The sequence below is a fragment of the Macrobrachium nipponense genome, chromosome 3 (genome assembly GCF_015104395.2).
Source record: "Macrobrachium nipponense isolate FS-2020 chromosome 3, ASM1510439v2, whole genome shotgun sequence".
Classification (NCBI taxonomy): domain Eukaryota; kingdom Metazoa; phylum Arthropoda; class Malacostraca; order Decapoda; family Palaemonidae; genus Macrobrachium; species Macrobrachium nipponense.
In genome coordinates, this window is record NC_087202.1 from 38110575 (window position 1) to 38125340 (window position 14766).

The following is a 14766-nucleotide window of genomic DNA, read 5'->3' on the forward strand; positions in this document are numbered from 1 at the left end:
AAAAAAGAAACGTAAATCGGTGCAATCACGTCGATCTGGACTTTTGAAATAATTGAATTCAGTCAGGTTTAGTATATGTGCATATAATAATTACATTAATGAAAGACAAACATAATTGAGGCGAGGTTCTTTTAATAGCGTATCTTCTCCAGCAAAAAAGCCTATTTACTGAATATATGAATTAACTATTCTTATATATATCCGTGTATTTTTTAATCACCCTTAACCTCCTATTTTATTTGCCAGCTTAAGGCCGAGAACCTTCGTCTGTTACGAGAAATATTCATAAAAATTCTGTTTTTTCGGATTTAGAGAGACAATTATAGCTCATTATGGCAACATAAGATATACAATAAGTTTTACTAAGCTGATTTCATCTTATGCAACTATATAGCGGATGTGTATTGATGATTTTTCTCATTGCATAAGTCTCATCCTAGGGAAATACTTATCCGAAATTTTTTTTATTTTTTTTTTTTATTTTTACTTGTTATTATTATACACTACCCGTAAGTTCCCACTGATGTAGGGTACATTTGGTTTTCAATACAAATGACCGATGCAGTTACAGCCATGTAGGTAGCGAAACAGAATTTAGTATTAGAAAAACATTATAATTCACCTCAAATAGCATTGTATTTATTGAATTATTTTCTGCTCAAAAAACCAATATGTTCTTTTTTGAATAATATAAATAAGAGTATACTTAAAAACTGCTCATAACATCCATGTGAATACGAACTTCAGCTGTAGATTACGAAAATTCAAAACAATCTACGTAAATATGAATATTGCTTTTAAATTATGAAAAACTGAGATAACTTTCCACATTATTGGTATCAGCGCCAAAAAGAAAAAGTTTAAACCAACATACATTTCCAGTATTCGCACCAAAGGACAAAAACTACAGGAATTTTTGCTTCGATGCGAAAATAATAACCGCTTTAGATGAAGTTAATCTAAAGCTAACTCTGAATGCGTATTTTGTCAGTATCATAACTCAAAACAATTTTCTTTATTTCCATATCATCAACACCAGGTTCTGAGAGAGAGAAGAGAGAGAGAGAGAGAGAGAGAGAGAGAGAGAGAGAGAGAGAGAGGCGAATACGTAATTTATCAGCATCAGAAGTTAAAACAGCTTGCCCCACATCCATGAAAATCAAAATCAGGTTTTAATGAGAGAGAGAGAGAGAGAGAGAGAGAGAGAGAGAGAGAGAGAGAGAGAGGGTATCCCACCCATTAGACGAATCCGTTCGTAACGAAGCTTGCAAACCTTTTCCTCATAACACTTTACGAACACAGACATCCTGGAAGAGAAAAGTTGGAGGCAGCCTAGCCGTTATATGAGCATTAGAAAACACACACACACAGGCACAAACACACACAAACTTCCTACGTAAATTTGTTACGTCACGCAAGACGGGATTAATATTACTCGCTTTACCATTACTCCAATACTGATACTGTTCTGCTTTTTTCCTCTGGTTTTTGTTTCAAGAGTTTACAGGTTATATATGCTGCATAATAGTATCGTTAAACTCATCTGATATTTTGTAATTTCATTGTCTTAATGGAGAGAGAGAGAGAGAGAGAGAGAGAGAGAGAGAGAGAGAGAGAGGTTCAAGCAACTGAAAGTGATGGAGAGAGCAAAATACTTAGAGAGAGAGAGAGAGAGTCCAAGCAATCGGAAGTGGTGCACAGGGCCAGATTTTAATTTCCTGCCTAAACCTTTAAGCTCTTTCATCTCGTGCATTATAAGAGAAAAGATCACTATAATATTCATTGCCAGCCAAGCGTCTTCACGTAACTCGGAAGAAAAGTCTGTGGATATTTTCATAAGAGCTCTTGATATTTGAGCGCAAAGCTATCCAAAAACATTTGTTTGTGATGTATGTTCTTGAAGTCATTATAATAAAGTATTAGTGTGTTTCTACTTGCATCTTCCTGTTCAATTTATTTCTGCAAATAATTTCGATGGCTATAGGATAATTATTCTGCACAGGTGATAATGAAAATACATAAATAAGAATAAATAATTTCCAAGATCTTGTAGCCACTAGTCTTTGAGGTCATACTTGTAATATATAATGATATTTTCAATTGTACAATTTGCTTTTCATGGGATATTACTGGCATATTAGCGAAGGAGATATGACCAAAAAATCCGTGGGTAAAAATTTGTTGGTTATGGCTTTCCAGTTTGCTGTAGACTTCGCTATATGTGAAAGAAAACGACAAGAAACTGTGGTAGATATTCTATGATCATACGAAGTTGTATCATATATTTTTAAGTCTGCAACATATTTTTGAGTCAGGCATTATTAGCACAGCATTTTATTTCAAAAAGCACGAAAGGCAATGAAGAAATTATAATAGTTAGAAATTCTGGAGTGAATAAATGAGCTGAATTAAAAAACAATGTGTTTATCGGATAGGGTCACAGGAAGTGTTGAGAGTCAAAGAAAGAAAGAAATATTTCCTGGAAATAAATTAAGAACTAAACTAAAACTCAGAACTCATTTAAAAGAAAGTTGTATTTGTTGAATAAAACAATAAGTCATATCTCACACCACAATTAGATAAAAAAACGCTTATAAAGAAAAATGAGACCCCATAACATTAAAATGTCACGCCTTGAAAAGGGGAAAATAAAGAAAAAGTAAGTTTTAATAATACTTTTTGGCACCATCATCATTTTACAGAGAATTACCACTAACTTTTATATGCAGCTACAGGAACTTGCCGACAAAATTGTACAATGATGTCCTACAATAACATTTATGCTTAGTGCTTACGCAAAGGAACTGCGCAACGCTTTGTTTCTTTTTATAAAGTATACGTGATGGATTTGCTTGCACAGAGAGAGAGAGAGAGAGAGAGAGAGAGAGAGAGAGATAGAGAGTGGGGGTGAGAGTGGGTGAGGGAGGGACTGCATCCAGTGAACCTTCTGCCGTTGAGAATATTCAATTTATATTTCTGTGGCGTTCATGAAAGGATGGGAACCTTGCTTCAGTGCATCGTTTTTTTCTTTACCGGTTTAGGATTTTGCTTTTTCTCATAAAATGGGAATATTTAATCCGTTAAGGAATGTATTCTTATAATGTCGTTTACATTAATAGGATTAGCAAAATGTTCCGACGTAACTAAATATACCAAACTTCAGACTTTTTTTTTCTTAATCTATAACAGCACTAAAAATGCTCAGAATGTGGCAGTTTAACTACTTGTTAATGTAACGTGTTATTGCTAAACTCGAAGAAAGCTGCTAACTGTAAACATCAAGAACTACAAACGCATCATTTGAGGATATTGCTCACACTGATGTTAGCACGCTCTCTGATCAACATTATGCTTATCAGCCGTATTCTGAACTGCGTGGATTCAGTTGAAATTAAACAGACCCTTCCTTTCCTCGAACCTGAGGATACTAAGTTGAGTCCATCACGATACGACGGCTCCATGGAGTCACATCTAAGGAAATTGATCTCACCGCCTAATCATTTCACATGCTCATAATTGGACTGTGCCGCTTCCGCTTATCTGAAAACCGCTTTATGTCGCAAGCAGGTATTTATCACATTCCCTGGACACCATTAGGAAATGTATTAAAGGTAATCTGATCAGGTCTAGGTCAAACAACTACGCAGCAGTAAACAATTTCTCGTCTATTTCAACTGTTTTAAACTAATACTCTACTTCACTAAAATAGAATCTGTTCAACAAATGCGCACTTCCTCATCCGTTCTGAGAAATTACAAAAAATACGCCAAAAAACAGAGATAATATTAGGTAGATGAACATCTACTTCTTTCAACATATTTCTCCAGTAAATTAGATTTTTCTGCTTGGTTTCCGTTAAATGAAATTCGAGACTGTTAATTTTTTATTTAGCGTCTGTCAAATAAAAAACATATGATCATATATTCATTTGTCCTTTTTACAGTAATTACAGATACTTTAAATGGCAGACACACAGAAACAGATAGAGAGAGAGAGAGAGAGAGAGAGAGAGAGAGAGAGAGAGAGCTTCCTTTGCATTATTTCTCATTATAAACATTTCGGTCAAAAGCAAAAGATAGGGCAATCCACATTCAGGGAAAGGTCAGAGGTAATTCCAAGCGTCGTGCTGGGCTAGAAATGACTTCTTGTGTGAGAGAGTTGTGTCTGTCAGCAACAAAGAGGAAGCAGAAGAAGGAGGGAGAGAAGGGGAAAAAAGAACACTGACAAGAAAGAGCGACAAGTGTTAATTCCCTGAAAATGTTTAGCACGAAGCGTCTGCTGAGGAAAAAGGACTTTCTCATGAGAGAATTCTCTTGAGATCACGCGGGGGACATCTGTATGATCTCAAGAGCGGAAGATATTGTTCTGTTTCTCTATCGTGCATAAACATATTAGTATGGACCCGGTACCTAGCGGTTTCGTCCCGACACTTGTAAGAAGAGATTATTGTTTATTCATCAAACAAAGGAGAGAAAGACATTGGACAGCTGTTCTTTCCCTTATCCATTAAAAGATGAATCTTTTTCCGATCATAACTTATAAAAATAATCTGAGATTGAAAACAAATAAAACAACAATTAAATAGGTTAACAAGAACTCTGGGGATTTCAACGAACAAAAAACAATTGCCAGGTTATGCGACTTAATTGAAATGGAAGATTCAATTTTCGTTTTTCGTCGTTATTTTTATTGGGGGGGGGGTTGGGGGGGGGGCACGTGTTCACTTTAAATCACAGAAGTGTCTTTAAAATCGATATAGAATAAGGTTCTTATGCACACCCACATTATATATATATATGTGTATGTATATATATTAGTATATTATATATATAATATATATATATATATATATATATATCATATATATATATATATATATATATATATATATATATATATATATAATATATATATATATATATATATATATATATATATATATATATATATATATATATATATATATATATTATATATATATATATATATATATATATATATATATATATATATCTATATACATATATATATATCTATATATATAATATATATATATATATATATATATATATATATATATGTGTGTGTGTGTGTGTGTGTGTGTGTGTGTGTGTGTGTGTGCATGTGTATATGTATGTGTATGTAGTTATGAAAGATTTTTTAACCCTGTTCTATATCCCTAAGGGGATTTAAAGTGAAAACCTACAAAAGCGGAAACTGAATCTTCCATTTTATTTATGTCGTATTACTCGGTAGTTGTTTTGTTCATTTACCTCCCCAGAGGTTTTGTTAATTCAATAAGAAATATAATATGTAGAAAAATAGAAAGGCTATTGCTAAAAGAGTGCCCATTTTATTTGTACTGTATTGCTTGACAATTTTCTTCTTCGTTAGTAGTCTATTAACTCATTTGCAGTATATAAGGTATTGGTTAGTTCATTCATCCATTTGCATTAATGCTTGAGAAGAATAATTTATTTATATGTGGGACATTGTTTATTTACACGCATTATTTTCTTTTACACACAGATATACATACTACATATATATATATATATATATATATATATATATATATTATATTATATATATATAAGCATATTGGAGTATGAAGACGTGTTCTGTCCTTTAGCCATTTATTAAGCGCCGAAGTTTCGTGTCAGCTTGATACACTCTCCAGGTTGAAATTACGAGTACACATCAATTGCGCATAAGCAGTAAAAAAAATATACACATTAAATGTTTACTAACACCTTCATTAAATATCTATTTAAAAGGTTGTTTAATACAATAAATAAAGAATAAAAACAGAAACAGAGGACAAATGTGAAAGGCCAAGAGCCAATGCAGAAAACAAACAAGAGACCTCCCTACAGGGGTAGCGTAAGGAGGACCGACACAAAAAATGGATAAAGGACAGAATGTGTCTCCATACTACAATATGCTTATTTTATGAGTAATTGCTCCTGACTTCATACTTTACATATAGCTATATTATATATATATATATATATATATATATATATATATATATATATATATATATATATATATTACAGGTATGAATTGATGTGTCAGCTGCCCTTGCTTGGAGACAGAGTGAGCTGTAGCGGTAGCCTCCTTGAATGAAGGAATCTGGTGCGTATTCGTTTTTAAGCTGGTGGCTGTCTGTACTGTTGCCAGGGGCAGTTTTGATGCGTGGTGGGTATGTACATTCGTTTGTACGGATGTCACAGGTCTGACTGATCGAGGCACTTGGGGGAAAGACACACTCCTTTGTGATAAGAAGAAAGACTGTTGAGCGAACGCCAAGGTCGGGAGAAAACCCCCATCTTAAAGGTATGGCACATATTTTAAAGGACTTAGAAACAGTTGCCTTTGAAAAGAGAGAAGTGTGAAATGTATCACTTTGCTTAATATTGCCTTTGAAAAGAGAGGTGTGTGAAGTGTATCTCTTTACTTAATATTGTGTTATATATCTTTATTACAGATGGGCTCTATTCCAAGATATTAGAGACGGGATTCTCTAACAAATGACATTTTGAGTCTGGGAGTGAATACTTAGCCAGGAGAGTAGAATGATAACTTAATAGTTTTCTTTGTGGGGCAGACTTGGGTTTTTATCACTATGATTTATTAATCATTTTGTTCTATTTTATGTTCATCTGCTTTGGGTAATAAATAGTATATTTTTGTATTTATGTGAGCTAATAAATAGTATATTTTTGTATTTATGTGAGCAAAGACGACCTACAACATGACCAGACAAGAGTGCGTCTCCAGGGAACTGCAGAACGCAAAATATACGTTCATACGGGTAGACACACACACAGAGGTCCCCTCTCCCCAGCCTACTGAAGATCATACCGTGTCATCCGGAGACAATACAAAACCTACCAGATGACACTGGACGGCAGAACTATATGAGTCTCCATTGACTGTCTAAAGCCAGCAGATCTCTCGAACACTGACCTACAACCTTCATCTCACCTGGCTCACAACAAACAACTCCGCTCGCCAAACGCACATATACATCTTTCGTACAAATATTTTCACACCTTTCCTACATATATTTTCAATCATATCATTGTTATGCTAAATATATCATTATTACCATATAAATTACAATGTCAGCATTCCAGCCATATGTAACATAACTTCAGTCGTGTCTTGTATATCGATTCACGTGCATCTTTCCATCCGTCAACAAACACAACTGATTGTCTTGAACCTCTGTTTTGTTTCGCCTCGTTGAATAAAATAGTAAGTTTGTAGACGCTATATTTTACTCACGCCTTCGCTATACGCATAGAATAACAATTAATTTATGCAAATAATCAAAGCCAAAAATGCTGGAAAAATCAACGCCGCTCTTGTAACCACTTCTACCTTTTTCCGCGGGAAGACATCTCACAAAATGAACCAAGCACAGCCTCCACAAAATATTAAGAAAGGTGTCGAAGATCGTTACTTATTATGCAAATATTGAAGCAGCCTCCTTCCATCGCAAGAAAGGATTTACGAAATCTCATTTTCACAGAGAGAGAGAGAGAGAGAGAGAGAGAGGAGAGAGAGAGAGAGAGAGAGCGAGGCGATGTCTATCCGTATCTCGTTCGGTATCTATAATCCTTGGATTACACTCACATCGTTTTCCTCTCGAAGCAATTTCAAAGCTCAAACACTGTAAGGTGATAAGCAGGTTATCGGGATGAAAGAGGGATATCCTACCTATATACCTTCCAGCATCCGCTTTCAGTATCACACCCACCCCACACACCCAACCCCCTTCCCCTAATAAACTTACCCCTTCACCTCCCATCACACACGCGCGCGCCCGCGCGCGCAGACACACGCACACACACACACACATACACACCTCACTTTCAAAGGCTCGTCGACGAGATAAGACAGGCCGTCACCTTTAAGAAACAGCGCAAGAATTTCGAGAGCTTCTCTCGTATCTCGAAAGCTATGTTGCAATTCACAATGCACAAGTTGCTAATTCATTTGATATTGTCGAAGGGACTGATTAGGCATAGTGTATTACATGATAATCATTTAAATGCGATGACGATGCAATGGTCAACTTATTAAAATCGTGCTGTGTTTACGATGGGTACAGATTACATGAGAATGAGAGAGTAAAGTACTAACAAGGACGCTTCCAATTCCAGTGCTCGAAGGCTGAATTAAGTAAATACTTGTACATACATTTTACACAGTATTGCTACGAAATAAGATTTTTCACTGCACACATTAATGATGCCTAAATTCTTTATACTTTTCTTGCTCATATAATAATAGTACATCATTATTTGAAGGCACAGCGCTAAACACAAGGCGCATATTTTCCCATTCATCACATAATTTAATCTCAATGAGGCATGAGTTGCAAAGAAAATAAAAACTAGGTAACTTTTGGCACATGCAATACTGAAATCAAATTTTTTAATTATAATTTCATGTTCTGCTTTACTTTCGTATCACCGTCATGTTAAATATAGCTATAATAATGAATCTTAATAAAAACATTAGGATTGTTTATGGAGTTCAATGTAATAAACTAGAAATCTACCAGCAATTGACAATAGAAACATAAGTGAATATATAAGCGTTTAAGCTTCTCATACAAAGACTAATTCCTCCTAAATGCAAAGAAGGTATTTTTAATGTAACCAATAGAAATAACTGTCAGAATGAAAGCTCTGCTTTCAATTTATTGAACGATGGCGTTATTAAACTCACATGTCATTATTTCATCTTAAAAGTCTCTCGTAAAGACTAACAGATTAAGTTAACAAATACTGAAGTTATACTAAATAAATCAATTGTATATTTGATAGACGAAAGCAGAATATATACTTCAACATATTCATTAATAACTAGTAAATACGAGGAAAACAGAAAAACGCAAACTACTATTTCGCTCAGAGCCGAAAAGCAACTTCCAGGAAAGGATTTTTCCTGCGTGGCTTCACCAGACAGATGAACTCATGGAAAGGGTCCAAGGGCGATGCTACAGCTAAGACACAGACGATGAATGAGCAGTGCTCCTTCTAGATCTGGGTAAACGCCAGGTAAATAGCGGCAGCTCTTGGTCAAGTCCGTGTCTTACAATGGCTTTGGGCTTCTCGACTCTGGGATCCAGGCCATTCCGGTTGAAAGGGCTCTTTGCCCCTCGGCCTTTTCTTTCCTTCTTTTATGCACAAGCATGAGAACTTCAAATACACAATGCGGGAGTGTGCATATGCCTGTGCAAACAAACACATACACACAAAAATGTTTTGATGAAATAACTTTTCTTTGATCTCCTTATAAATCTCTTCTTGTTCTTAAGACATAAGAACCACTTCCCAGACGAAGAAGTCTGACCCCAGGACCTCAAATCTAAAATGACTAAGTTTAGAGAAAATTAGATTCGCCCCACAGGAGCATAAAAATCCAAAGCAAGTAAGAAAATCGCTAATGGGTGAGTAAAAGCACTTCTTAAAGCGGACTGACTCTAATTACTGTCTAGTTAAACGTGGGTTGTTCCCGTTAGTAACTGAGCCACCATATTAATGTATTCGAGCAATATGCCTGCTGATTATCTCTTACTACCAGTCCCCTACCTAACTCCAATAAACATAGTAGAGCCAGTCGCGAGGGACAACTGTAAGAATGACACTTTTACGGATGTCTTTACGTCACCTAACAGAAGTCTGCACCTCATCAAATAGACTCCGGCATGGATCGCCATCTATATATCTGGATAAATAAGTTATTTACGGATGTTCGCAACGTAGAGAATGATTGGGAAAAATGTCAAATGGACATGAAGAGTGGGATAGTAATCTTGAATCTAAATCCTTTCAGACACATATAATCGTTAAGTACAGAAAATCCTGGTAAAAACTTTTTAAAACTTTGGAATTATAATTCCTATTGAAAAGCACTTTATTGCAGAAAATAAATTCAGCTGCTACGAATCGTCCCGTTAACTTGTTCGAGAATTTCATCATTTTTTAAATTAATCCTTCTTAATGATTTTACTGCAACACTAGAAAGAATAGATTCTAGGTAACCTATGGTCCCCGTGTGTTCCCATCATGCAGGAATCTTGTTCATATCATTCTAAAGTTTTATTCCAGGAAGCATAATCAGTTACGCACCCTCAGCAGGACTTAAAAGAGAACAGTCTTTGAACGCGTGACGGTGCTTGTCAAGCCTCAGAGTAAACTGTTGACATGACTGACTGACGCATAAGACAACTGGCAGGTGCATGTAGAACACTATTCTTGCTTCAAACGTATTTATATGGCAGTGTCAAAATAGCCTTCCACACCGAGGCCTAGAAACTGAGCTGAAACTCATATAAATAAATTCTCTACCTAGAAAGAGCAAAACTCGTATTAGAGTTGTTTCTAATATTGACTCGTTGTTGGTGACTGTGTTCATACGAATCTTACTAACTTTGGTTATTACGTTATTAAAGTAAGGCTTATTATCAAGTCACAGAACAGTTTCATGGTATTACTTGAATGTTCACGAATTAATAGCGTGTGATAAAACACTGAGCTTCGCTTTAATGGTTTGATATCAGAGAGTCACAAAAGTAATTTAATCTTTAAATTGTCTGGGCATAATAACTTTGCATTATCTACTTCAGTTATTTTTGACAGCATTTCTTCAATTCCCATTTATTGTCGAGTTGTGCAAAAAGCTTACTTTGGAATAAATCTTTAATATATCACCCCACTTGATGCCATATTTTGTGGTGGCGCGAGCGTGTGTGCGTGTGTATGTGCAATCTTTTTGATTCCTGAAGTACTTTAAGATAAGAACAAGCTAAAAAATCTGAGTAAAAAATATTAAAATTAAATCGAAATCTATAAATAAATTATGATTGTCATAACAAATGGTAAAGGTATTAAAACCCGTGTTACAAAAGGAAAATCAAATGTCCTTATATAAAAGGACGTGGACATTCTAATTATTCGTATAAAATTCCTTATAAAATTAGTAACTGGTATTTGACTCAAATTTCTTTTGCAATGAATAATATATATATTATAAAGGAGCAACTATTGCTGTATATTATTACACTATAAAGAAACAATGAATTCTATATATTATACATTGATCAAACACGTGAATGAGACGGGATAGATAAAAATGTTCATCAGTAAAGGAAAGAGGAAAGACTTTCTCAAATTGAAGAGAGGTCCAGACAGGTAAAACAGCTAAGTGTTTAAATACAAAGTGAATGATATCAAGCACATAATTTCAAATTTTGATTTTAGTAATAGATTGCAAATAGAAAATTAGTTTAAAAGGTAGACTGACCAAATCATGTAAGACTTGGAACTTGAAGTGATCTATGGAAGAACTCCAACAATATGTGTGTGTGTGTGAGTGTAATATCCTCTGATGCATCTTCCAAAATTTTTCTAAATATTTGATGGTGAAAAAAAAAAAACTACAATGGAACCTAAAATCCAGACTGCATATAGATGGCACATAAGGTAAAGATCAAGAGGTCTATCAATCATCAAACGGCTTTTCCATAAAAGCTTCATTTCACTTCCTGGACTCGGGTAAATAAAGCAAGTCACGTGCCCTTCCTCTAAGTTCTAATCAAGGCAGTTCATAAATATTTCAAGATGGCCGTCTTAACTATACTGGATACCTGCACCAGCAATAACGCTCGAGTAGGTTTCCAGTATCTTTTCCAGTTTAGGAGACTTCGTGACGTTAATTTATGGGAATAAATCAAATCAATTATTGGCAATGCGGTCTATAGTCTGATGCTCCGACCCCAACCCCCCGATTGTAAACAATGAGAATCATCGTCTTCTTTCCCACCGCTATCCCTACATTAAGCGGTTGGTTGCCTAATGCCCCTTATTCCTTAAAACATCAAGCATGGTCTATAGTTTGACAAAGGGGTTTTTACGACTGCATGCCCTTGCTGTCATCAACCACAGTTACTGGGAGGAGGGGGAGGGGCTCGCCTTTGACTAAAGTCCACCTGCAAGGCAGCAGTTTCCAAAGTTATTGGCGGCGGTCCTAGCCTTTGAATAAAAAGTAAGACTGCAAGGCAGCAGCTGTCCTTTCCGTCGCCTTTGACGACCCGCAGGATCTAGTTTTCTTGCACACCTATCACAGGGATAAAACAAAGAGAATGTAAGCGCGTATGTCATCATCGTAATCAGGGTCTCTATTCGCAATAAATTCAAGCACCCTTCCAGTTGAACATCATTCTAGACCAGGCATAATGACACAGCAAACCGTAGCTATATCTGCAGAATAAGGAAACATAGGAACGTGAAAATATTTAAATTAACTATGAAAACAGCGTGTTACATATATTCGACATGGATAATCTTTGTGAAAGGAAACTAAACAAGTAATATAATACAAAAAAATCTTGTACTCTAAAACTGGATTAGTGTAGAGTTCTAACTATGTGGCATACTGGAGAAGTATACTGTAGCAAACCACATCTGAGTTTCAAAGGACTACTAACAATGCATTTATTTGCCTTTTTTGTGGAAATGTTATCTTCTTAAGTTTTCGTACTCACAAATATCAATAATCCCTTAACAACTTACACCAATAGGAAATAATGTATAATTAGTGTACTATATTTGCACCACGTCCTTAAATAACTAGGGCGCCTCCCCTCCTTAGGGAATGTCCGATTGATTACTGGGAATTCGAGACGAAGTGGGTAATAATTAATTCACTCACTCGAACACTCGTTTAGCCAATTTTGATTGGCTAAACGAGATTAGCCAATCAAAATTCTAGAATTAGAGCTGAGAGAACTTGCCATATGAATGATAAAAGTAATAATGGCTCCGGTTCCTAGATGGGACGAGTATTATCAAGTTTTCCTACTACTGTATAAATGTTACATTTTTCTGCGATACCTGAAAATTTTTTTCAAACATTTTACCAATAAAACAGATAAATTTTTGCAGTATCTTTTATCCGAATGCGAAAAAAAATATTACTAGCTAAATTAATTAATGCAAACAAACACACAAATATTTAAAGTATACACACGTACAAACACAAGCGAGCGCATTGTGTATGTATGCAGCCCATGCCTGTGGTCTGAGGCATCTTGTTGATAAAGTTATTCTAGAATAGAAGAATTCTTAAATTAAATATATGAATGCAATGCATTGGCTCATCTCTACTCACACTTTTGTAGATACTTTTCTTTAACCTTTCACAGATAAACAAGGAGTAATCAATGTTAATGGGAAATGCAATGACTACAGGAATGTAATCTTTGGTGTTCTTCAGGGTAGTGTTTTTATCCTTTATCTTTTTTATATTTGATAGGCGCGATATGTGGTTTAAGCTTGAAAAAGGGTGTTATATATGCATGCGGATGACACAGCTATCTTTACATTGATGGCATCTCTAGGGTACAGATTTACTGTTGTTTATTCTCTTAACCAAGTGCATATTTTGGGTGATGAAGAAAAACCCTAAAAAGCTCAAAATATGATTGTCAGTGGGTCTAGGATACTGGATTCCTCTGGATTCCTCCCACCCAAGTCTTTCCATTGACAGTGTCTCTTCAACTGAATCCAATTCACATATAAACCTAGGTGTCATTTTTCTTTGCAAATTCACTTTCGAAAAACACCAAGTCTGTCTCTTCTTCAGTTGCATAAAAATCTTTTGTTCACATGTCTTTCCTGAGGAAGCTTTTTTATTTTTCATTTCTGCCATTTTACTTTAACGGTTCCTTAGGGCCTGGTCACTAGTGGGTGATTTGCATCTTAAATCTCTGGAAAATATGTATAAAACCCAGTGCTTTGAAATTTCTTCTAGGCGATCTGGGTATCAATCTAGCAAAGTCGTTCACTTCGCTGACTGAGTGTTGCATTAAATTTTCAAAAGTCTGATCATTCTTCGCGCCCGGTCTTCCCAGACTATGCCATCCACCTGGCAGTACTAAATATGCAGTTAGTTCTAAAAGTTTTCGTTTTTCTTATGTGAGGTTCAGTGCGACACAGCTCCCTGTTATTTTATTCCTGCTGTGGCCAATCTGTGGAAAAGTTGGGGCTTCAGAAACTCAAACTCGGTGCACATACGTTCTTGTCGAGCAGCCTAATCCGAGTCTCACTTTATAACTTATCTGTCATTTCTCCTATCAATTTTAGTTTGTTATTTATCAACTTTTCTTGTTTATTTCCCTTTGATACTTTATGCTGTTGTCGCTTTCTTTATCGATAATGGGCTTCGCTCCGTGTTGGTGTCGTGGACTTGTTATCATTCAGCTGCTAAACCATGGATACTAAAACGACGCGTCAGGAGAATATTATGTTTATGTTATACAATGTGTTTACATAGGCCCTATACAATTAGCGCAATACTAACCTATAATTTTGTCAGAATAACAACGTAATTACTCACGTTAACACTTGACTTAGTCCAGCCTCTAAAACCACTGGTCCCTTCAAAGGTGGGCAGAAGGAAGGTGCCTTTGGTTCGAGCTTCTAGAGGTAAAAGCCATTCATAAGCTCGAGACTTGTCGCCTCGACCCTCATTTATAATTCTTTTCCAGGCGAATCTACATGACTACTCTTGAATTTATTCCAAGTGGTTATTACCCTAACAGTTAAAGAAACGTCGGGATTGTTATGGGGGTTTGGTACTTATAGGAAAATGTCTTTTTTTTTATAAATACCAAATTTCATTAACAAATCTATCACTACTATGTATGATACTTCCTAAGAAATAACCTTGGCATTGGTAATATAT